Raw genomic sequence first — 25,193 nt, 5'->3', positions numbered from 1 at the left:
AAGAAGTAAATTGGAAATTAGTTTCAGCTGCAAAAAATAAAGGCACGATACAATAAAATTCAGAGGGTTTAATTAAGATAACAGCCGAAATGAAATTTACAGCATTAAAATGTCTGTATTAGAAATCAGTCAAATCAATAACTTTAATTTCCACCTTAAGAGTAACAGAAAAAAAGAAAAAATCCAATTTACATTATAAAGAGAGGAAAGAATGGAAAACAGAGCAAAACTCTGTTATGCTAACAAAGACAGAAAGCATCGATAAAACCAAAAATTGGTCTACTGGAAATATTTAAAAAAAGTAGTAAGCTACTATCCGGATTCTTCAACAAAAACAAAGGAGTCTATAGGGAAGGAGAAAGAGATAAAGAACAATATGAAGACTGAGTGCAATTAAATGTGTACAGATTCTTTTTTAAAAAAAGATTATTTTTTATTAAAAGGCAGACCTACAGAGAGAAAGAGAGGCAGAGAGAGAGAGAGAGGTCTTCCATCTGCTGGTTCACTACCCAAATGGCCACATCAGGAGCACTATGCATAAAATAAGGGAACACAGTGAGCAGTCTAATTCCACTAAATTGAACAACATATAAAATGGCCCAATTTCTTGAGAGACATAAACTACCAAGATCCAAAAAAGAAAACAAAATTCTAAACAGCCCCACTTCACTTAAGATATCAAAAACTTAGCCACAAAAAAAGATCTGGTGCAGAAGTCTTCAATGGAGAATTCTATCAAATATTTAGTAAAAATATAGCACTAATTTATGCAAAACTACTCAAGAATATTGAAGAAACAAGAATTTGTCTGTAATTTTAAGTTTATAAGGCCAGCAATACTCTGAAATAAGAAGCAAATTAATCTAAGAAAGCTACAGAGCAATGCTATTCATTATCATAAAACAAAAACAATAAAATTTAATGGAAACAACCCAGAGGTCCCTCAACAGATGACTGAATAAAAGATGAACTGCCAATAAAACTGGTAAATATACCTTGATAATAGAATGCTGGACTTTATTTCATTCTTTAGACCTACAATGTCAGGATAACTTAAATAGAATGATAGACTTGTAGGTGGCTGAGGAATTAAGCTTTTGTCGTAATATAGGGGGAAAGTGTGGGGATAGGGAGTTGGAGAGGGTAGAAGGGGAAATCCCTAAGCTTACGGAACTTTTTTATGAAAAATAGTTAAAATAATAATAATAATAAATAATAGTAATGTTGAGGATGTGTTAACTTTATTAATTGTATTAAAGATTTCATACCAGTGTAAGATGTCATTACAAGGAAAAATGTGTGTGGGCAGTGTAATCTGGGAACTCTGTGGCATCGATATAAAACTGTTCTACAGATAAAAAAGCATTAATGAAAAATGTAATTGGTACATATGAAATTTGAAAATACAGACACTGATTCTCCTAAAACTACCTTGCTGTTCTGTCTAAAAGAACAATCTTTGTGTAGGGAACTAATACTCTGTTGTCACTAAGCATCTTTGGAGTAGACCCTGATGCAACAGAGAAGGACAAAGTGAGCATCTGATCATCAGATGCAAAATTCTAAGATTTGCTTAAAAGAACTGCAAAAATCGCTTAGTGCAGATTCAATTCTATTTTCACTCTCCTCCTTCCCCCAGCCCACCCAGCTCTCTGTTACAATGCATGATAATTCAAATTCGATTAACAAAAAATAAGGAATACATTACTTTGCAAAAATATTACATGAAAAGTCAGAGAAACAAACAATTTTGAAGAAGAGTATTGATAAGGATTACTATCCAATTTAAGAATTTACTGCTGAAATAAAGCAAACTGTGTGACACTGGATGGAGGGAAAGATTATACACAGAGCATGCAGAGACAAGATCTATACATATATGGGAAAGTTATTTCTGGCAAAAGCATACAGTAATTGAAGAATGAATGGTCTTTTCAAAAAATGCTGTGAAAGCCATTGGTTCTAAATCACACAAAGTATGAGTGCAAAGAAAAAATGAACCTCTAGTCATATCTTCCATCTTGTAAAATTCCATTTCAAATGGTTTACAATCATAAATTAGAAGCCCCAAATGATACAACTTCTTGAAGAAAACACAGGATGAAAATTCAAAATTATAATTCAGGCAATTCCTATACGCAGCACCAACTACATGATCTTAAAATAGAGGAAAAATGATAAACTAAATTTAAACTAAATATAAGGCCTTCCACGCAATCTGAAAGCACCAACAGATTTCACTGGTCCCACCAGGAATGTAATACCAACTCCACATCTCACAGGTTCTATCCAACATAAGTCCTGGTTGCCCCTTGACCTACCTGCCAGCAGGTTCTAACAAGGAACGAAAAAAATTTGTGAACCACGTGGAGCACACCAAGAGCAGAATGCCAACAAGCAATCATGCCTCTAGCACCTGCCCAAACCCAAGTTCTGCTGGCACTGTGATTGGGACAAAGGCTGAGTAGCCAACAGCACAGCCACAACATGGAATCACAGCAGGCAGAGTGGCAACCTGGGAGCAATGGCCTCAGAGGCTGCAACAGGAGCTTAGCCCAGGAGCCTGAGACTGAAACTTGGCTGGAGGGAGTGGCACAAGTATCACAAATGGAAATCTGGGCACTGAATGGGCCTAAAAAAGTCAAACTGCAGTCCTGAAGATGAAACAACATAAAGATAAAACTGGCCTGAGGAGAATTTGCTCTTCATAATTGCAATGGCCAAGGGGGATAGAAGCAGCACAGTCTGTGAATGAAGATATCAACAAGCCCCCCCCCCCAAAGCATTAAAAGAGTATTTCAGCCTCAGAATTAGCTGATGAAGACATTGAGGAACTGTTGGATAAAGAATCTGGAAAAAAAATTATAAACCTTCTTTAAAACATCAAGAAGCAGGTGCAGGAGTTCAAAGAATTTAAGGAATGTGTCACAAAGGAGTTAGGAGCATTGAAACAGAATCAAACTGAAACATTATAAGTAAAAAACCCAATAAAGCAAATTAAAAATACAATGGAAAGTCTCAATAATAGAATGAGTGAGGCAGAAGAATTTCAGAGCTAAAAGGCATCACAGGTGAAAATGCCCAATCATAAATCTGGCAGAGGAACAGAATAAAGCTAAGAGAAACTATTCCAAAATTAAGTGAAACCTTCAAAAGATCAAACATAAAGGCCATCAGAGTTCCTGGAGGTATTAAAAGAGAAACAGGAGTGAAAGATGTATTAAATGAAATAATAAAGTAACACTTCCAAAACATGAAGAAAGAATAAGGAATCCAGATAACAGGAAGGGCAAAGAATCCCAAATAGACATGACCAAAAGCTCTCCTCACCACAGCACATCATAATCACTCTCTTTGATTGAACATACATAAACATACTTTAAAATGCACATAAAAACAACAGATAACTTTTAGATGAACACCAATAAGACTCACAAAAGATTTCTTTTTTTAGTTTATTTTTTTAAATTATCTTACTTAGTTGATTAGTGTACAAAGGGTCGAGGGCTACAGGAAAGTGGGTAATACCATTGTTTCTACACTAATATCATCAGTTTTATTCCCCTGTATCTGGGGTCAGGGGAGAAACAGAGGGAAAAGCCCCACCCAGCCTCCCACCCATTCCAGGTCCCCAATGTGAGGCACACTCCGAGGGTCTTGCTCATACAGTTTTGATAGTTCATCAGTTCTGAACTGCTGCCAATCTCGCTGTTCCAATCGCAATGAAACCTATTCAGAATCCACTTGCTGACATAGTCTCTTCATGGTTAGGGTTCTGAGATCAGCAGTTCAGTTGGAGGGATCTCCAAAGAAGCTTCATCTGAGATGATCCCAAACCTGATTCTTGTGTGAATTTGACAGTACAGGGTCTGGCACAGTCCGTCGCCCCAATCAGCTTATGCACACGCTAGTCATTGCAATTGCTGGGTCAGTTCTGTTTCCAGCCTTGTCTTCCACGCAAAACAATGGGTGTTGTGGTCCAGCTCGATCCTACCCACTTCATACTCGGTCCTCACGCAAACCAGTGGGAGCTGCAGCCTAGTTGGGGTGACTCCCTGTAACCTTCACCAGGCCTGCCCGCTACCCTGGTTCCCATGCATGCCAGTATGTACCGCAGGCTTGTTCAGTCTGTCCCACATTCAGTTTAGCTCTCGTACTTGTGAATGGGCATTGAAGACTAGTTCAACCCAACCAACCTACTATCCAGCCCACACACATACTGGCGGGTGCTTTTCTGTCTAGCCAACCCTGCCCCTGTCCTGGTTTTCGTGAACTCCAGTGGGAGTGGTAACCCAAGAGGGAGGTGCCCACTATCTCCCTACTAGGCCACTCCAACTTCTGGATTATGCACTCTCCAGGTGGTTCTGACATTTAACTTAACAGAATTGGCTCCCAGTGCCAGCCTCTGCAGCAAAGCCCAACCAACCCTCACCCACTCTAATTTTTGCTTGCAGCAGTCACAACAGTCAGCCCAACCTAGCCCTTCCCTGATCTAGCTCACATGAGGCCCACAGGTGTTGTAGCCGTGCCTGGTCTGGTCTGCCCCATCCCAACTCATGCTCTCCAGTGGGAGTGGTTGTCCACATTCCCCTGCCGGCTTTGCCTCTTACCCCCACCCCCCTCCCCCATTCTCACATGTGCTGTTCAGGCGCTACAACCACATCTGGTATGGCTCACCTCACCTTGGCATTCCTTAATGTGCAGTGGTATGTGTTGCGACCGTAATTGGCCTGACCCACACTCTATGCTGGTGCTCAGATTCACCAGCAGGTTGACGTGACCGGATTCACCCTGGGCCTGCCCCCACCTATGCTAAATGTATGATGGTGGGTATCTTCCTCTGGCTTGGTCTGGGTTGCTCCATATCGTGGTTCTTGTGCTCACCTATAGGAGCTGTGTTCCGACAGAGGAGTTTCCCAAGCTCCTCCTTCAGACCCTCTCCCTATGCCAGAAGACTCACAAATGATTTCTCAGAAGAAACCCTACATGCCAGACCAGAAAGGAATGACATATTTCAGATACTGAAAGAAAAAAACTGCCAGCCCAGAAAACATACCAAACATACCCAACAAATCTTTCATTCATATTTGAAAATGAAATAAAAGAAAGCTTTAGGGCCCGGCATGGTGGCCTAGTGGCTAAAGCTCTTGCCTTGAATGCACTGGGATCCCATATGGGTGCTGGTTCTAATCCCAGCAGCTCCACTTCCCATCCAGCTCCCTGCTTGTGGCCTAGGAAAGCAGTCGAGGATGGCCCAATGCTTTGGGACCCTGCACCCGCGTGGGAGACCCGGAAGAGGTTCCTGGCTCCTGGCTCCGGATCGGCACAGCATCAGCCGTTGCGGCTCACTTGGGGAGTGAATCATCAGACAGAAGATCTTCTCTATCTCTCCTCCTCTCTGTATATCTGACTTTGTAATAAAAATAAATAAATCGGGCCCGGCGGTGTGGCCTAGCGGCTAAAGTCCTCGCCTTGAAAGCCCCGGGATCCCATATGGGCGCCAGTTCTAATCCCGGCAGCTCCACTTCCCATCCAGCTCCCTGTTTGTGGCCTGGGAAAGCAGTCGAGGACGGCCCAATGCTTTGGGACCCTGCACACGTGTGGGAGACCCGGAAGAGGTTCCTGGTCCCGGCTTCGGATTGGCACAGCACCGGCCCGTTTCGGCTCACTTGGGGAGTCAATCATCGGACGGAAGATCTTCCTCTCTGTCTCTCCTCCTCTCTGTATATCTGGCTGTAATAAAATGAATAAATCTTAAAAATAATAAATAAATCTTTAAAAAAAGGAAGTTTTAAAAGGAAAGCCAAACTGAAAGACATCGCCTCTATTGGACCAGCGCTACAAAGGTTCCTGAAAGATGTATTACACACAGAACAAAGAATGGCATCTACCATAACCAAAAAAGACAAAAGTGAACAAAGAAGATCTCAACCACAAAAAGAAACCTAAATCAAACAATGAGAGACTTAATGTCAATCTGACAGGACAAAATCACCACATGTTGATATTAACCCTGAATGCATATAGCTTTAACTCTTCAATCAAAAGACCTAGATCAGCACACTGGATCAAAAAACAGAACCCATCTATATTCTACATATGACCTAAAAGAAACACATTTTTCCAACAGACACATGGAAACTGAAAGTGAAAGGATGGAAAAGGATATTTTAGGCTAATGGAAAGGAAAAATGAGTGGGTATAGTCCTTCTAACATCAAGTAATACAGGCTTCTTTGTGAAAAGCATCAAAAGAGGTGACTGTATCATAATAAATAAATAAAGATAAAGAAGGACACAGCATAATGATTAAGGGATCAATTCAGCAAGAGTAAATAAAGACAATAAATGCATATGCACCAAATGTCTTCTTAGAGAGCTAGAAAGGATGATACAAAAAAATCATCTGGAAACACGAGACACCATTGATAGCAAAAGCTATCTTGAATAAAAATAAAGCTGGATGAATCACAATTCCAGATTTCAAGACATACTATAGGGCAGTAGTAATCAAAACAGTCTGGTACCGGTACAAAAACTGAGAAGTAGATCAATGAATAGAATAGAAACTCCAGAAGTGAGCCCACACATGTACAGTTAACTAATCTTCAGCAAGAGAATGAAAAATAATCTATGGGGAAAAGTTTGGTCTCTTCAACAAATGTTGTTGGAACAACTGGATAGCAGTCTGCAGAAGAAAGAAGGAAGACTCCCACCTGACACCTTATATAAAAATCAGCTCTAAGTGGATCAAGAACCTAAATCTGCACCCAGAAACCATCCAACTATTACAGGAAACCATAGGAAGCTCTCTGCAATATATAGGCATTGGTAAAGACACCCTAGAAAAGTCACCAAGAGCACAGGTAGTCAAAACCAAAACGGACAAATGGTACTACATCGAACTAAGAAGCTTCTGTACAGTCAAAAAATTATAAACAAAGCAAAGAGGCTACCGAAAGAATGGGAGAAAATTTTGGTTCACTAAACAGTAAAGAGAGGACTAATATCCCGGAATTACAAAGAGCTTCAGAGAATTAATGACAGCAAAACAAACACCCCTGTGAAGAAATGGGCAAAGGAAATGAACATTTTTCAAAAGAACAAATTCAAATGGCTAATACATATATGAAAAAATGCTCAGGCTCCCTAGCTATGGAAGTCACTATGGAAGTCAGTGTGGAGAGTGTTCAGACACCTGAAAATTGATAAACTGTATGACCCAGCTATCTCATTCCTGGGAACAAACTCAAATGAGGTGAAGTCTGCTTATGATAAAGTAATCCTATATTTATAGCAGCACAATACCCAACCAACCTATATTTATAGTAGCACAATACACAATACTAAAAACAAGAAAGCAACCCAGATGCCCTTCACAAGAGGAATGGAGAAAGAAATTGTGGTGCATCTACTCCATGAAATGCTACTCAGCCATTAAAAAGAATAAAAGTATACCATGTGTAATCAATGTGGTCCCAACTGCAGACGATTGTGCTCAATGAAATAAGTCAATACCAAAAGGTCAAGCATGTTTTCTCTGATATAAGACAACCTTCTTGTAAAATACAAAACAAACACATATATAAGCAAACAATTAATTTTCTCATATTTTCTCATAGATGAACTACATGATGAAGACTAGAATACTTAGAAGTATGCTACTGTATTTTCAAAACACATATGACAAAAGGTTTCCATAATAAATATCATAACTCAAAATGAACAAAAAGAATATTTCAATGAAAAATGTACAATACATTTGAATAGGCACCTCAACAAAGAAGATATTTAAGTGGCAAGTAAGTCCATGGAAAGACAACCATAGAACACTCAATTGCAAAATACAAATTAAATGTTTAATGATATATTGCTATATCCACCACAATGGCTAAGATTACAAAAAAAAAGAAAGAAAATATACTGGCAATATCAAGTGCTAAGATGCAGAGCAAGTAGAACTTTCAGACACTGATGATTGGCTTGTAAAATGTTTTTATGACTTTGCAGAATCTTGCACACTTCTCATAAAGTTTAGCATATCAAATAATCTAGTATCAAATATTTATTATATCAAATAATCTAGTATTCCTACTCCTTGGCATTCATGCAAATAAGAACTTTTATTTGCATTCATAAAATCCCACACATTGCTTTTATTCACAATTATAAAAAACAGATCAGCAGGCCAAATGCCTATCCTGTAAACATAAAATCCCAGGTTTTCTTCAATTATTATATGGATAAACAAATGGAGTTTTCCTCCTTATATGAGTACAGTCATTCCTTCACATACAAGGTCACTGGCTTTGTGGCCCCTGAGGATACCAAAATAAAAAGACCCCCATTTGCTTTGTATAAATGCTTATAACATGTGTATGGACTCTACGCACAGTCTTCCACCTACTTCAAATACTTTCTATATTGCATCTCTAATAATATAATGCAATCTTAATTCCGTGGAAACAGTTTGCATAACGCCAAAGGATGGGTGTTTGAATAGTGATAATATGGCAATTTGGACACCCATATTCCATATCAGAATGTCTTGATTCAAGACCTGTCTCTGTCACCATTAACACTTTCTGTGTAAGCAATGGGAACAATTAGGTAGTTGATTCTCTGCCACCCATGCAAGAGACCCTGACTGAAATCCCAACTCCCTGCTTTGACCTGGTCAAATCCTGGCTGTTTTGAGCAACTGGAGAGTGTAACAGTGGGTCTCTATTTCTGCCTTGTATATAAAAACAAATAAATATAGAACAAGAAGAAATAATGACATGTAAATGACATAAAATTACTTTTTGAATATTTTCCTTTTTTGAAAGATTTATTTATTTTTATTGGAAAGTCAGATATACAGAGAGGAGGAGAAACAAAGACAAATATTTTCACTCCCCAAGTGACCAAAATGGCCAGTGCTGCGCCAAACTGAAGCCAGGAGCTTCTTCCAGGTCTCCCACCTGGATGCAGGGTCCCAAGGCTTTGGACTGTCCTTGACTGCTTTCCCAGGCTACAAACAGGGAGCTGGATGGGAAGTGGGGCCACCAGGATACTAACCAGCGCCAATATGGGATCCTGGCCCATGTAAGGCAAGGACTTTAGCCTCTAGGCTACCGCATCGGGCCATGTCTGAATATTTTCAATCTTGCGTTTATTTAATACATACAAGTTCAAGTTTGGACATGGATAACTAACTTTACTATTCTGTGACAAAAAGTAAAAATTCTTTATGCCTACATTTGAATGAAAATCTAATATGCTCTGTAAGAGTTATGTTCATAATGCTATTTATTGTATTGCTTCATTTCCATGACAGACTGGAATTTATTGGCACCAACAGCAGGTCAGTGACTGTCAGAAGTTGAGATTCGATGAAGCATTTTATACAAATAGGAACAGAGAGGATGTTTTTCTGATAAATTTTTGTTCTATATCTTGGTGATGGAGCTTACTAGACTGTATGATTTTTAAAAAATCATTGAATTGTATTAAAACCAGTAAAATTAACCAGATGTAAATCAAAATATGGAATTAAGTATTCCTACTAAAATTATTTACTGTATGCTGTATTAACTCCACAAAGAGGAAAAACTTATGATCACGTTAATAGGTACATTAAAGATACAATGTCAGTGTCTAATCAAAAATGAAAAAGCATTGTTAGAAATCTGAAAAAGTATCCTTATCTTGATGCAAATATATTCAAAACATCTGCAGCAACTCCCATATTCAGTGATAAATGGTATAACTTTCTTTCTGAGATCAGAAATGAACAATAGGCTACGTTTTCAACATTGAACTTGGATGATCCAGCCAGTGCAGTTATACAGGAAAATATATTAAAAACCCAAAGAATTGAAAAGGAATATATTATTATTCATAAACAATATGATTATGGAGGTAAACATAATACAGAAAAATCCAGTATAGAGAAACTACTACAATAAGTGAATTTGACATAAACGGATGCAACTGGAAAACACGATGCTTACTGAAATGAGCCAGTTGCACAAAGACAAATACCATAGGCCTTTTCTGATCAGTGTTAACTAATACAAAGTGTATAAAAATGTAATCAATTGAGATTTGAGATTTGATTGCTCACAGCCTTTGTTTTTACTATTAATGAATAGCAGATCTTTTTCTGTTTACTATATCTTGAATCGTTAACACAGTGTTAATCCTGAGACTGTGAAGTGAAATGAAAGTATGTTATTGTAAATTTAAAAAGAAAGAAGAAAAGAAGGAGGTGGCAGGTGGAGAACACAGGCAGGAGGGATGTCAGGGAGGGAAGTATCACTGTACTTCTAAATCTGTACTGTGAAATACATAAAATTTGTTCACTTTATATGAATTTTAGAAAGATCTAACTGATGCTTCCTACGAGAAATTCACTCCAGTTTTAAGGTCCCACATAGACTGAAAGTGAAAGTACATTAAAAGCTATTCCATACAAATGGAAGTTATAAGACAGCAGGGATAGCTATATTCACATACAAACAGATATCAAGCTAAGGTCTGTCACAACAGATAAAGAAGGTCATTATAAACTGATAGAAGGTTGGGCCCTGTACAGTAGCCTAGTGGTTAAATTTCTTGCTTTGCATATGCTGGGATCTCATGTGGGCGCTGGTTCTAATCCTGGCGGCCCCACCTGCCATGCAGCTTCCTGCTTGCTTGTGGCCTGGGAAAGCAGTCAAGGACGGCCCAAACCCTTGGGGGACTCTGCACCCATGTGGGAGACCAGGAGGAGGCTCCTGGCCACGGATCGGTGCAGTTCTAGCCATGTGGTCTCTTGGGGGGTGAATCATTGGATGGAAGATTTTCCTCTCTGTCTCTCTTCTCTGTATATCTGATTTTCTAATAAAAATTATTATAAAAACCCTACCAATTTCAATTTCTAATATACATGAGTTTAAAGTGCCTTTCAACAGTGTAACTGATGGATCAAGCATTGAACATTGAGAAATCAAGATGGCGGAATAGGGTAAGAACACATTTAAATGGATGGAAAAACATTTAATCAGGAGGAAGCAGAGAGCACATATTTCAGGAAATAGGAAAGGACAGAACAACAGCAGAGGGGTACCTGGAGACTGACAGACACAGGAAAGCAGTGGACACAACGGTGCGGTATTGTAGTGACTGATACTCCAGCAACATTCAGCTAATGGCGATCTGAACTCCACCAGCAGCCGGAACTCCACCAGCAACCAGGTGGGAAGGGACTTTCACTGGGAGCTTGGCAGGTGAATCCAGACAAAGAACTGTCTGTCCTGCTGGTCCATTTGATCTGACCAGGAGCAGAGACAGAGCAGCAGATCTCAGAGGGGAAGTGAGAGAACAGGGTGGATTCCACAGCCCAGTCAGCCCCCTAGAGCTGAATTGGGCACCATTTTGCCTAAGGAGGAAAGGGCAAGGGAAAGGACTGAGCATGTGCTGAGCTGGGAGTGAACTCATTTCTGTCTCAGTGAACTGCATGCACGTGGCATTCTACAGGTTCTACCCAAGACAGGTCTGGGTAGCCCTAAGACCTGATGGCCAGCAGATCAAGAACTATAGTGGTGGTACGTCAGGTGCCATTTTGTTACACTGTGGCAATAGCTTTGGGACTGCAGAAGACAACAAGTGAACTGCACATGTTCTGAGCTCGTGAGAACTCACTGAGGTCCATGGATTGCACTGGTCCCGCAGGAAAATAATACCGACTGTGGCATCATACCGGTCAAAATAGGTCCATGTGGCACCCAGACCTAACGTCCCACAGGTTCCTACAAGATCAGCACCACCAACAACCTAACTATATAGGACACCTGGTGTCTCTCTAATCCTGGGACCTGCTCCAACTAAAAATGGGAGAAAGGTTGCAGAGACAACAGTGCAGCCTCAGCACAGTATCACAGGAGGTGGAGACTGGTGAGCCAAGAGCTGGGGCTGTGGAGACTACGGTGGAAATCTGACATAAGAACCCAGACCTGAAACTCACTGGAGGTTGTGGCACAAGTCGCTGCAAACAAAAAGTTGTGTACCAACTGCAATAAGTAAAATCACATTGTAGACCTGTGGGTGACACAGCTTAGAAACCTGCTCCAAGGAGAAGACTCTGCTAACCAGAAGTACAATGATCAAGTGCAAAAGAAGAGACAAAGGTACAATGAATATTACCGAAAACTCCCCTGCAAAGGAGCAAAACCCTATGCCAACCTCAGAATTCACTGAGGAAGACAGCGAGAAAATGGGGGACACAGAATCCTTAAGACTCATTTTAAAGCTTCTGATCAAAAATGAGAAGCTCATGCAAGAGTTCAAAGAATTTAAGGAAGCAATAAAGCACATCAAGGCTGGAATATCAGAAATTAAGAACAGAGTAGAGCAAATTAAGAGTACAGTGGAGAGTCTCCAAAAAAGAATGAAGCAAGCAGAAGAAAGAATCTCAGAATTGCAAGATATTTTCTGTCACCAGGGGAAGCAAACAAAAAGCTGGAAGCAGAGCTGGATCAGGTCAAAAAAAGTATTCAAGAATTGAAAGACACTATTAAGAGGCCCAATATACAAGTTATGGGAGTCCCAGAAGGTGCAGAAAGAGAAGCTGAGTTTGCAAATGTATTTACTGAAATAATAAAGGAAAATTTCCCTAATCTAGAGAAAAAAATGGGAAACAAGATCCATGAGGGGCACAGAACTCCCAAAAGGATTGATCAAAAGCAATCTTCACCAAGACACATGATAATCAAGCTCTCTTCAATCCAACATAAGGAAAAGATCCTTAAATGTGCACGGGAAAAATAATCAATTGACATACAAAGGAATGCCAATTAAACTCACAGGAGATCTCTCACAGAAAACTCTACAGGCAAGAAGAGAATGGAGTGACATATTCCAGATTCTAAAGGAAAAAAAATTGTCGGTCTAGGATAACATATCCAGCAAAGCATTCTTTTGTGTTTGAAAATGAAATAAAATTATTCCACAGTAAAGAAAACGTGAAAGAATATGCCTCTTCCAAACCTGCCCTACAAATGATACTTCAAGATGTTCTCTTCACAGAGAAGAGGAATAGCACCCTCAAAACCAAAGGCAAATGTGAAGAACATCCCAGTAAAAAGACAACAGAAGATTAAACCAATGAACAACCCATTCCTAAAATGACAGGACCAAATTACCATCCATACATATTAACCCTGAATGTAAAATACATATTAACCCTGAATGTAAAATAAGCAAAATCTTACAATAAGGGAATAATTTGCTTACAATAAGGGAATAATTTGCTTACAAAATAAGCAAATCTTACAATAAGGGAATAATATTTGAAAAATAGTACATGTATTTGCTTTACAATTTCATTTCATGGTTGAGAACAATTTGATAGAAATAGAATATATCCGAGAGGACTAAGTTAACCCTAATGAAATGAAGTTGATATTCTAAAGTTCAAGTCATACATTAGTCTACATATTTGGGGAAATTTTTGTCCTACTTCTATATATATAAGTAGATATTTTGCTTTAAATACTTCAGTTTAATGGAAATTAACACTGAGATTTAGAGAGAATATTGAGCCACCTGTAAAATACAGGACTTATAGAGTATGTATCACTAAGGTTTTCCTGTATTACTCTTATCAGGTAGTCTTTGGGATAGATGAGGGTTATGCCTCTCTTTGGTAGAGCAGATGAATGGTGACATTAAAAGGACAGGTGAAATTTTAGGGAAAAAAAAGTATTTATGAAAATTCAGAATTTGGCAACTTATTTTCTTAAAACAGTGCCTGCATTTCCCTAAGAAAGTTTTCATCTGAACTGTTATCCTTAGAAAGCATAAATGTCCTTGAACTAAAAGCCCTGTGATATGAATTACCACTGTGGTCAAAGGTATAGAGCTCAGAAATCAAGATTGATTAATACTCAGTTACTGTACACTTATGAGGTATTCCTAAACTGTTTTGAGGGAATTAGGACTAGTTCTCTGTGCAGTCCTACTGGGGAGGCAGAACTGGGTGCATGGGGAATTGGAGGAATGTTTCAGCCTCAATATTGATCCTCCACACCCGACCGGCCTTTTCCTTTCCTTTACAAATCAGTGCTCAAGAGGAGTGAATGTTAACAAGGGCTCCCTGAAGGCAAGAGAAAAGTGCTTGTCAATGATGATAAATGCTGTACAAGAGCTTCAGGTGAGCAACTTCAACTTAAAAATAACAGCCATCATATAAGCCTTTCAGTCCACAAGCAATAAGCTGAAGATGCATGGAACAAGGCAAACGCTTGCTCTTCTTAAAATCTAGAAACAATAGTACCTCCTCCGTCCTTACAAAAAGCACACTGACAGGTGGCAGCTTGTATTTCAAATTGCTTTTCAAAATATTTGCATATGAATTATTCAGAGGAAAAAAATTCTCACCATGGTAAGAATGGATTCTTATTTGGCTGGGATTAATAATTGTTATATTAGCCTAGAGGAAATGATACATATTTATAACCAAGTAACCTCTGGCTTTAAACATCACGTGGTGGACTTAGCTGTTATTTTTGTGAGAGGAATGCACAATGGGACATAGTCCAGAGAGCTAAAACTGCAAAGTCCCAGATCTCTTTTACAAAGCTGCTGGAGGCAGATCGGCTGTTCTGCTTGCACCACAAAATAGGTGAACAAGTCATTCTGCGGTCAAATGTAAAAAAGCCCATTAACTCTCAGTATCCCCAGTGCACAGTACCGGATTCTTTTCTCTGTATACACATCTTGACAATCCCATCTGGTCCCATGACCTCCATATCTTCACCCCATACCTCTTTCCAAACTCAATCCATATAACAAACTACTTTTTGCCATTAAAACTTGGATGTCTAACATCTACCTCAAACTCATTAAGCTGAAAACTGAATCTCCAATCCATGTACTGCATTTCTCATTAAACTGCTGGCACCTCTAATTTTCTACTGCTGAGGTTTAAAACATTGGGGGTGTCTTGGAGTTATCTTATCCCATGAAGCCACTTAGATCCATTAGGAGGCAATCTTGCTGACTCTTCTTTTATAATATATCCAGAACCTACCAGTTCTTTAAGTGTCCATTGATTCCATGGTGGTTTTCACCACCACGTTTTCTTGCCTTGATTAATACAATAGCTTCCTGGTAGTCTTTCAGCTTCTAGATAGAGGAACACTGCTAGGACATGAGTTAGAGTTGCTCTGCTCAAAACTCCTAAGCAACTTAAACAGTGTTGTTGGATGCATATTTACCAACAGAAAGTATGTTTTAAAGCTTTATTTATTTTTCATTGGAAAGTCAGATATACAGAGAGGAGGAGAAACAGAGAGAAGGGTCTTCTGTCCTCTGATTCATGCCCCAAGTGGCTGCAACAGCTGGAATTGAGCTGATCTGAAGCTAGGAGCCCAGAGCTTCTTCCAGGTCTCCCATGCAGCTGCAGGGTTCCAAGGTTTGGGGCCATCCTCTACTGCTTCCCCAGGCCATAACCAGGGAGCTGGAAGGGAAGTGGAGCAGCTTGGATATGAACCGGCACCCATACGGGTTCCTAGCACATGCAAGGCGAGGACTCCAGCAACTAGACTAGTGTGCTCGGCCCCAAAAGTAGATTTTGTTCCCATTTTGTCCCTTCCAAGGATCTCAGTGGTTTCTCTTTGCTTCCCAAATATAGAGATCTCATTCATTCACTTATTCATTCCATAAGCACTCATATATTGAATATGAACTATATTACATAAAAATTTGAGGAAAGAACTCCCCTGCCCAGATGTTTGTGGAACGCTCTAAGTGAGAGTATCAGTTTTGCACATGGCCTAGGATTTAATACCTTTTTTTAAATACATGAACACCTATATTATGCATTTATTATACATGAAATGGTAGCTACATACAACCCTCTTCTTTCATTTATTTTTATCTGTCTAAATTGTATTACTTTAGATGTCATATCCTGCAGGAAGCCATCCTTGAATGTTTGTGACCAGGTTAAGTGTACCACCTATGTGGTTCCTAGCACCCTGCAAATCCCCTTATTACTCTGCATTCCAACTGCTTGTTCCTTTGTCTGTTTCTGTTACTGGAAGGTGATCACCTATGTGACAAGGGCTATGTCTTATGTTGACTCACTACTTTATGATAAACTAAACAATCAATGAAAGAAGCTTGGCATTTTTGAATTTCAGTATGATTTTTACTACACCATGCTGCTTCCATCAAAAATTGAAAGCATATCAGCAAAACCTTGAAACAGAGCTCTAACATATTACAATTTATATATTTCCCCTGTTGATTTAGTGTCATCAGTAAGTATAAGATGGTCTTTTTATGTAATTATGCCTTAGGAACTACCAGTATTAATTTCCCTAGCTCTCCAAAATCTGAAACCGCCAAAAAATTTTTTTCTTAGATATTTTAGTTAACTTTATACCAAATAAAACTATATTGGCATAAGGTGATGACTCAAGCGGTTTTTTTCCATGTAAAGGGCATGGTACAGTTATGTTGACCCCGAGTACTCTCTTGAATAGCTTCTTTATTCTCAGCTCTGCTTCAGGCAGGAGAAACTGCCTGAAAGGTGAGTGTCTAATCATTCCCATCACCCACCACAACCCTAGCTGGAAACCCATGCTCTGTTTTCTGAGAACTGAATGTGCATCCCAGAATTCCATTTCTTTCTCGTTCTTGTCTATCACATTTCCTCAGGGGGGGAAAAGCATTATTTGAAAATGCTGCAAACACAAAACCCTTTGACGCCTGGAAAAGTTTTTGGACTATGAATATTACAAAATAGAAGGCTGATGTCAAAAAATCATGAGGCAGACAGGGCACATGGATCTGTGTGAAGCAACATGGAAAGTAGCCTAGTATGTTGATGAAGTGAGCAGATATTTAACTCTGAGGAGGAGGACAGTTGTCCAGGCAGAGACACTGAACTTCATGTGGGCACATTTTGCTGTTAGCTTCAGCATCGCACTCCATCTTGTCTCAGAGGCAGCTCCCAAGCAGGAGGGGCCTAGAGTGTTTCAGACCTTATGAGCAGGCACCTGCCAATGCGTGTACCTGAGAGTATGAGATACATAGCACAGCAAATGTCAGGCTTATTATATATGTCAATGGTAGTGTTAGTTATGATCATGCTAATTATTATTTCATATTTTCTTGACATTCTAGTTTCCAGAGTACTTTTACATCCACTATTCCCTTTTTATGAAGAGAAAGCCTACAGAGTACAAAGAACTGACTTAGTCCAGGTCCCACAGCCTTGGAAGAACTAAGCTAAAAATAAGCTCTCATGCAGGTCATTTGCTTTGCATTCAATCATACTGTCTCAGCCATCATAATGCATGTTGTTATTTAGAGGCTAAATGAATGAGGTATTTCTAATTCCTCTAAGAAACTGGAAATGCTCATGGGCTACTACAGACTATAGTTTCAAAACAGAATCTAAGTCTCCAGAGATTATGAGAAAAAGGATGAATTTCAGTAGATTCAGCATCAGAAGAGACAGAAGCTTCCAAGCTATAAGAGAAATTCAGCCAAGATCATTTACTAGGATAAAAGGGGAATATAGTATAAATAAGGTGGGAGAACCTTAACCTTGGTTCCTTTGTCTGGTTGGAAATAGCAACAATTAGAACAGAATGGAACAATTTGCCAAGTGGATGAAGTTGAGGCAATAGCTACATAAGTATAGTTTATACCTCCCTAATATTCTTGCACTTAAGCAGGGGGCACAGAGTTGAAGAAAGACTGAAGGACTGAAACACAGAAGATCTAGGTCAGAATCATGGACATTCAAATCAGAAGGGACATTAAGTGTCAAATTGTCCTATTTATGAGATAGAAGCATCTGTGATAGCCATATCATACTCTCTGAGTAACTCTTTCTAGCTTGAGTCTGGTGATCTTTCCATAAAATCTACAAACTCTGTGTTCAGGTAACTTTCTCAAAATTATACGTCATGTTGGTGATTTGAAAGCCTTAGATTATGACCAACATATGACTCCCACACAACTGATTTGCATTGTGTATCCCAAGCAGACTTCTTTTCAGCTCATTGAATGTTCCATTTTTTGTTTGTTTCTGAATATCTGTGCACGTCATTTTTCTTCCCAAAACTCTTCCCATCCAATTATGCCCCTTTGTCATACTTCTTCTAACGCTTCTGACATCAATTTTGAAATACACTTTTCTGTGACACTTTCTCTGACCCTAGCCAAGGATGAATTATCCACCTCCTCCTCGCTCTTTTATACAGTTAACTATCCCACATCTATGTTCCATTCAGTTGCACTGATTGCAATTACAAGTCATCTTCATGAGACTGTGGACTTCACAACGAGCTCTGTCATTGCCAGATAGCATTACACAAAGTAACAACACAATGAATGTTTGTGGAGTTGAATTAATATAAAAACATTTGACCTCAGAATATTTGCTGCATCATAAAACTGAGGGCAATAGGATATTGGTCTATACCCACGGAAAATATAAACTTTGATAATGTAGTTCATCCCCTTTTCTTTATCTGGTAGTCATTCTTATATATTTTTTCGTCATTTTGTTCTTACCTCTCATTTGATTGCGCTTCCTACTGTTTCCCAACTTCTAACCTTAAAGTGGCTCAGAGAAACCATCAAGCCTCCTAGACAGCATTCCTCGGTGTTTCAAGAATGCTCTTTACTCATCGAATATGGTAACCTTCTCCCATAAAATATCATCGTTTAAATATTTATTTATTTGAAAAGAAGAGTTACATAAAGAGAAGGAGAAAAAAGAGAGACAAAGCTCCCATCCACTGGGTCTCTCATCAAATGGCTGCAACAGCTATAATTGGGCCAGTATGAAGCTGGGATGTTGGAGCTTCTTCTGGGTTTCCCAAGTGGGCATAGGAAGCTCAAAGATGTGAGCCACCATCTGATGCTTTCCCAGGCTATTAGCAGGGAAGTGTATCAGAAGTGGAGCATTCCAAACTCAACTCCCCCCCCCCCCCATAGGAGATGCCAACATGGCAAGTGCAGGCTTAGCCTGTTACAACATGGCACCAACCCATCTAAAAAACATTTTTTTTCTAAGATCTTAGATAGATATTCTATTGAAATATTGTCTTTTTAAGGATTTGTGTATTTTTATTGCAAAGTCTGATTTACAGAGAGAAGGAGAGACAGAGATAAAGATCTTCCATCCACTGGTTGACTCCCAAAGTTGCCACAATGGCTGCTGCTGAACTGATTTAAAGTCAGGAACCAGTAGCTTCCAGGTCTCCCATGTGGATACAGGGTCCAAGGCTTTGGGGCATCCTCTACTGCTTTCGCAGGCCACAAGCAGGAAGCTAGAAGGGAAGTGGAGTAGCCGGGAGAGGAACCGGTTATGGGATCCTGGAGCATGCAAGGTGGGAACTTCAGCCACCAGGCCACTGCACCAGGCTTGAAATATTCTCTTAAGAATAAGCTTGTTTGTATACTTTGATGCCCAAGCCAATAATTGCTTTTGAGTGTTATTACTTCCAAAGTCTTTGTAAAAACCTGAAGTATCAATATCCTAAGCCACAGAAACATATCTGGGATACCAGAATTTCACCAGAAAATCTTATATATGAATGGGTTTCAGTGGAGAATAATATGTGGGCTGCTGGGAAGAAGGCACCCCTCAAATTACACAATGATCTAAGTAATAGCAGCCATGGTCTCATTGTAATTTCAGTCACAGAAATCACAGAAAAGAAAAATCCAAATCAGCCTCATTTGCTTCCTTAAGAAGAACTCAGAACCCCTGCTAAAATTCACGTAGCAGTTATCAGAGAAAGCGAATTTCTAGTAGCCATGCTTTCCCCATTTGATTCAACACTGTCCTGACTCAGTGTCAGTCTTCAATGTTCATGCTACTAAGTTATGGAACACTGGGATTGACATCATTGTTTGTTCAACAAATATTCACATTTTTATAATGCTTATCTAAAGCAAAGTCTCTTACTAACCAGAAATGAGTTTACTTCCCCTCCATCCTCATCCACCTCCCTGTAAAATGCACCTCCATATCAGTGTCTATGGCTCACTATTTGCCTGTGTCTCATGTAGTCACCTCCTGAATGTCCTGTTTATGGGTCCATTCAAGCTACTGAACAGTTTGTGTTTAATACAGAGAGTACATCATATTTATGTCAATGGTGCTGAAGGTTAATGGTGTTTCAATAATGAGCTTTTCTTTAAAAAAATGCAGCAGCAAAACTTGAAGCATTTTAAAGGACATTTTATAAAATGCAATTGAACAGAGAACAAGTGTCTATTTTTGCAGAGAAACTGTGATCCAACTTTTGTGTCTTGCTTGTATATTCCGAATGATTACACTTTGGATGCAAATCTCAGGATGCTGCTACTGATTGGCCCTTCTCTGGCATAAACATAACAAAAGCTCCCTGCATCTGTAATCAACTGGCAAAATGATGTGGTCTCTTGGAAATGACACCGCAATTACCAGGGAGTTTATCTCACAGGTGACCCTGCCATTCCCCAAAACATTTTCCTCCTGTCCTTGATTTAAAAGTGGCTGTCCTCTCGGCCCTAATTTCAATACACATAGTACTTTGTCCTGGAGACCCTCCAAGCATTTAATAGGAAGAAATGATGATGTATCTGCTGGTTTCCTTGCAGATAGGAAGGGTCACAGAACCTTGCAGAGCTGGTATACTTCCAAGTCATGCTGTCTGGCATCAACTAGACCTTTGCTGCCAATCTTCAAGCTTCCATTATTTTTCACTGTCTTCCAAGTGTTCTTATCACAAATTCTTTCTCTCACGTCTTTCCCAACTCCATTCTTCTCTGATCAAATAAATCTATCTCCTTGGCAAGAGACAAAAGGAAAACTGAGGGTATAAATGAAAGTAGGAAGCTAGGAAAGGCTTCAGATGACACATTGAACTTTTACCATATAACCTTGGGCAAGACACAACTTAGAACTTGGGATGTTATCTCTGCATGTTAGGCAAAAATGATTTAAGATGTGTATGATAAGATTACTAATCATGCTGATTTGCTCAAGGCTAAGAAACTTTCTGAGGCATAGACTCTCAGTGCTCAAACAAGAACAGCCGGGAAAGACCAGAGTGATTTATTAACTGAGATGTAAGTAAAGAGCTGTAGGACCCCAACTAGAGACCATTATGCTCAGGGAAATAAGTCAATGCCCAAAGGAAAAATATGATATGTTCTTTCTGATGTAAGGCAACCTTCCTGGAAAACACAGGATTAATAAATATATAGGTAAACATATACATGCATATACTCATCTAGAGGGGATGTATAATGGAGACGAGCATATCGAGAAGTATAAGTTGCAGTATGCATCTCTACTCTCGAATAAAAGGAGAACTCCCAATGAAACTGCTAAATATATCTTGACAATATGGTGCTGGGCTTTGTACCATTGTCTACACCTAAAATGTCGGGATACATATAAATAGAATGATGGACTTGTGACTACTGCTGAAGGACTATAACTATTGTAATAATGTAGGGGACAACAATGTGGGGGGTAAGTGTGGAGAGTGGAAGGGCAAATCCCTGAATTTATGAAAATGTGTCATGAAGAATAAAAATTTAAAAATTCATAATATGTTACTAACATACTTTCTTGCAATCATGTTCATTGTATTGCCCATATGCATTTCAGAATTATCAGGTCTCAACAGCAGGAGTTATTATACTTGCTGTATTTAGGATGAAATAAATAGATCTTCTTACCTTTAAAAGAAAAAACAATAATAAAACTACAAATAAATTATTACACACTTTTTAAAAAAAGAACTGTGGGACCTATTAGGAAGAGGACTTTAAAAATTACACTTTTCTGCAGGGACCCTTAAACTATGTGCATTATAATCAAGCTGGTCTAAAACTTTCTTCCACACTCTTCCCCTGTCTATGTACATAATCTTATTGATTACTACTCCTCCCACTCCCTTGTTAATTCTGCCTCAGTCATGTTGATGTTTCTGCTTTGCAAATACCACAAGTTATCAATAATGGGTCTTAATCATGGAATCATGAAGCCAGGATTCCTCTCACAGAAGATATTGCATGGAAATGTCCAGACAGAGTAGATAAATCCCTCCCTGAAATGGAAAAAAAATGTATTGTGTGTAGGGTATGTATTGTGGGTAGAGTGAGGAGGATGGGAAAGATATTATGAAGTCTACAATATCCCTTGTAGAAACTCTTGGAGTTGCCTCTAAAGAGGGAGCTATCCAATCAGAATTGTAACCTAGTATAGAATTCTTAATTGGGAAAGAATGAGGGTTAAAAGTGAATGTGTGTGTGTGTGTGTGTGTATGCGCACGTGTGTGTGTTTAACGTTTTAGAGATTTATAGCAAGAAGCAAACTGTAAAAATTACCTATCCCCATGGGTAGAATTAGGAGGCAGTGAGCCAGTAAGAAGCAGCATACGACTAAAAAGAGAGACTCTAGGGACAAGAATAGGAGTGGACTTCTAAAGCTATAAACTAAGATCATCATTGATTGTGTGTATATGTGTGTACATGCTTGTGTTAGTACGTACATGTCCATTTTTTCTAACTGAACTAGTAACTTCTATGGAGAATTTTGCTCCTAAAGAAATAGACAGCTGTGTGATTGGGAAAATGAGTTCTAAGGCACATCTTGGAGTTTTGTGTAGGATTGTATGTGTGTGCTCAAATGTTGTAAATGTTTTCTTTCTTTTTTTATGTTCTGGCTAGCTCCAAATTGATTTGATATAGAACAACTACACATTTTCGGTTTCTGCTCTTTTTCTGCAACACAGAGAGTACTCTACCTCCTTAGGCCATAAATAACTCCAGAGACATTGCAATAAAACAGAGTATTATGAATTGGGTTTTGTAACTATCTTAATGACTCACCATGCCTTTAAGGTTTAATGAAATGCTTTACCATTTTTTATAAGCATAGAGTAGGACAAATACCACACAATTACTGAAAGAGGAATAGAATGACAAATTCACTTGCCATAATATTCTGATGAATAAAAGGCCAAAGACAAATTTTGAAATTAGTTTAGGAAAGAGAACCAAAGCACAGAAGGCAGACATAAATAGAAGTGTACCATGATGGCATATTTAGAAATACAGTAAGATGATGGAAAACCGAGGTCAGAAAGGTCAAACACCTATCAAAATGAATACAACAAAAATCGAAGTAAAATATTAAACACTGGATATTGTGTGCACTGAAACACACAACATTTAGTACTATTCTGATCTGGGTTTTTTGGCAAGCAAGAAAAGTAATGGTTAACTATGATATTTGTTGTCATAAGACTACTAATGTTTCCTATCCATGTCCAATTATCTTACCATTTAAAAGCTCTAAACACTACAACCTTTGTGCAAATCTTTATACTGTGGATTTGGATCTTAACACTGGGTCCTTAAGTGGAATTTAGCACTGGGGAACTGAGGCAGGAAAGGAGAACTGGATCCAGAATCCAGAATTTGAGAACATCTTTGTGTTCCCAGTTCACAATGTGATTAAAACGGACCCAGAAGGGGTGGGTGTTCAGTCAGTATTATAAAAGGTTAATGGATAAAGGGGATTAATAATAAGACCATCTGTGAAGACCTGAATAATGAGTAAGAGAAGGGACAGCTGAAAGGAGAAAACAGAACGAGGTTGAGACAGCGAGGCCCACACAGAAAAGGCTTAGTGTATACAATTCATGTGAAAAGAGAGCTGGAACAGGATGTTACATAATATTTCTTTATTTCAATTGCTATCATTATGATTATTCTGCATTAAGTGTATGTAAGAGCTTCTGAGCCTTCCCATATTCCTATAAGAAATTAACTCTGATTTAGTAAATTGCTTCTCCTATTTGAAAAATTGTAGCTTTCAAAATGTGCATTAGTGCAGGTCATGGGGAGCACATATTGCCTGCATCAGCACCCTGTGTGGTGCTGCAGCATCTGGGAAAGTGGCTTTACAGAGTCCATAAACATGTTTTGCTAAAGAGACTAAATTTCAATGCCTGTAACTTCAGGTAGCCACTGTTCCTTAGCCAGGAGAAAATTGTCAGAAGTGCCAATTAAGAAAGAAAGCACTGTTGATTATTTTTCTTAAGTGCCAAGCCACAGGGAATGAAAGATCCAGGAGTGGAAGAGCCATTTGGAATAGAGGAAGGTTACCGCCTTCTAACTAACAGATTCTTAAGAGGAAGGGAGAACATACAAAAGGTGTTTAAAGTTATGTTGGCTAAACGTTTGTTTTAATGAGAGTCATAATGTTTAAAATAATTCTTACAATTGAAAAGTCCTGAAAAGCTGTGTAATCTTCCGAGGCACTGCTATGGTACATGAAAGAGCTAAAAATGTAAAGCTGTTTCCTGACCATACCTATTCAGCTCCTGGTTATTTTAGATTGGCCAACTGGTTCCAAAATCTAATCACATTCATATAAATAGAAGACATTTCCTATATTCAGTATGTCCTGAGGGCTTATTATATTACAGGTACTGTTTATATCAATTAAAACTTAACATATATTGTTTCCCTATTCAGCAGCCACACTCTCTTCTAGAAATGATGTACTACTGATCTTAGAGGAATTTAGTCCTCCTTTATTTTCGGTCAGTATCAGTTGGATGGGGTTGATTCTGCCTCTAAATCCAGTGATTGACCTAAATCACTGGCTGACCTAAACAAATCAACAAATCTCACTCTCCTAGCCAAAGTAATTAGTTTATGGATGAGTACATGAACCAGCTCATGCCAACTAAGTGAGCAGGTGTTTCACAAATACATTCTAGGATTTGTTGAAAGTGAATTTAGGTGACTTAGTGTATACCCATTCCTATAACTATAAGGTAGATTTAAAATACAAGGCTCACTCTTAAAGCATATGAATGTTGATGTTATAATTAAAAGTCTAACTGCTCCCACTTTGGGGCCCTGAACATAAAGAACAGTTTACATTTAAATTTGTTTTGTGGTAATCTCAACACCTGAGGTTAGGTCATTTATCACACTTGAAAAGTCCATGGCAAGCCTAATACTAACACTCTAACTTGTTCAAAAGTGAACTTAGGTCTTTAAACACGGTAATTCATACACAAAATAGTAATAGCAAAACAGCACACTCTAATTATACCAGTTGTGTTCCTATAGCTATATGTAAACTTACTGTACATAGAGATAAGGAACCAAGAAACTTGCTCTAAA

Source organism: Ochotona princeps, chromosome X (assembly GCF_030435755.1).
Source record: "Ochotona princeps isolate mOchPri1 chromosome X, mOchPri1.hap1, whole genome shotgun sequence".
Taxonomy (NCBI): domain Eukaryota; kingdom Metazoa; phylum Chordata; class Mammalia; order Lagomorpha; family Ochotonidae; genus Ochotona; species Ochotona princeps.
Note: the sequence above shows the minus strand (reverse complement) of the source record.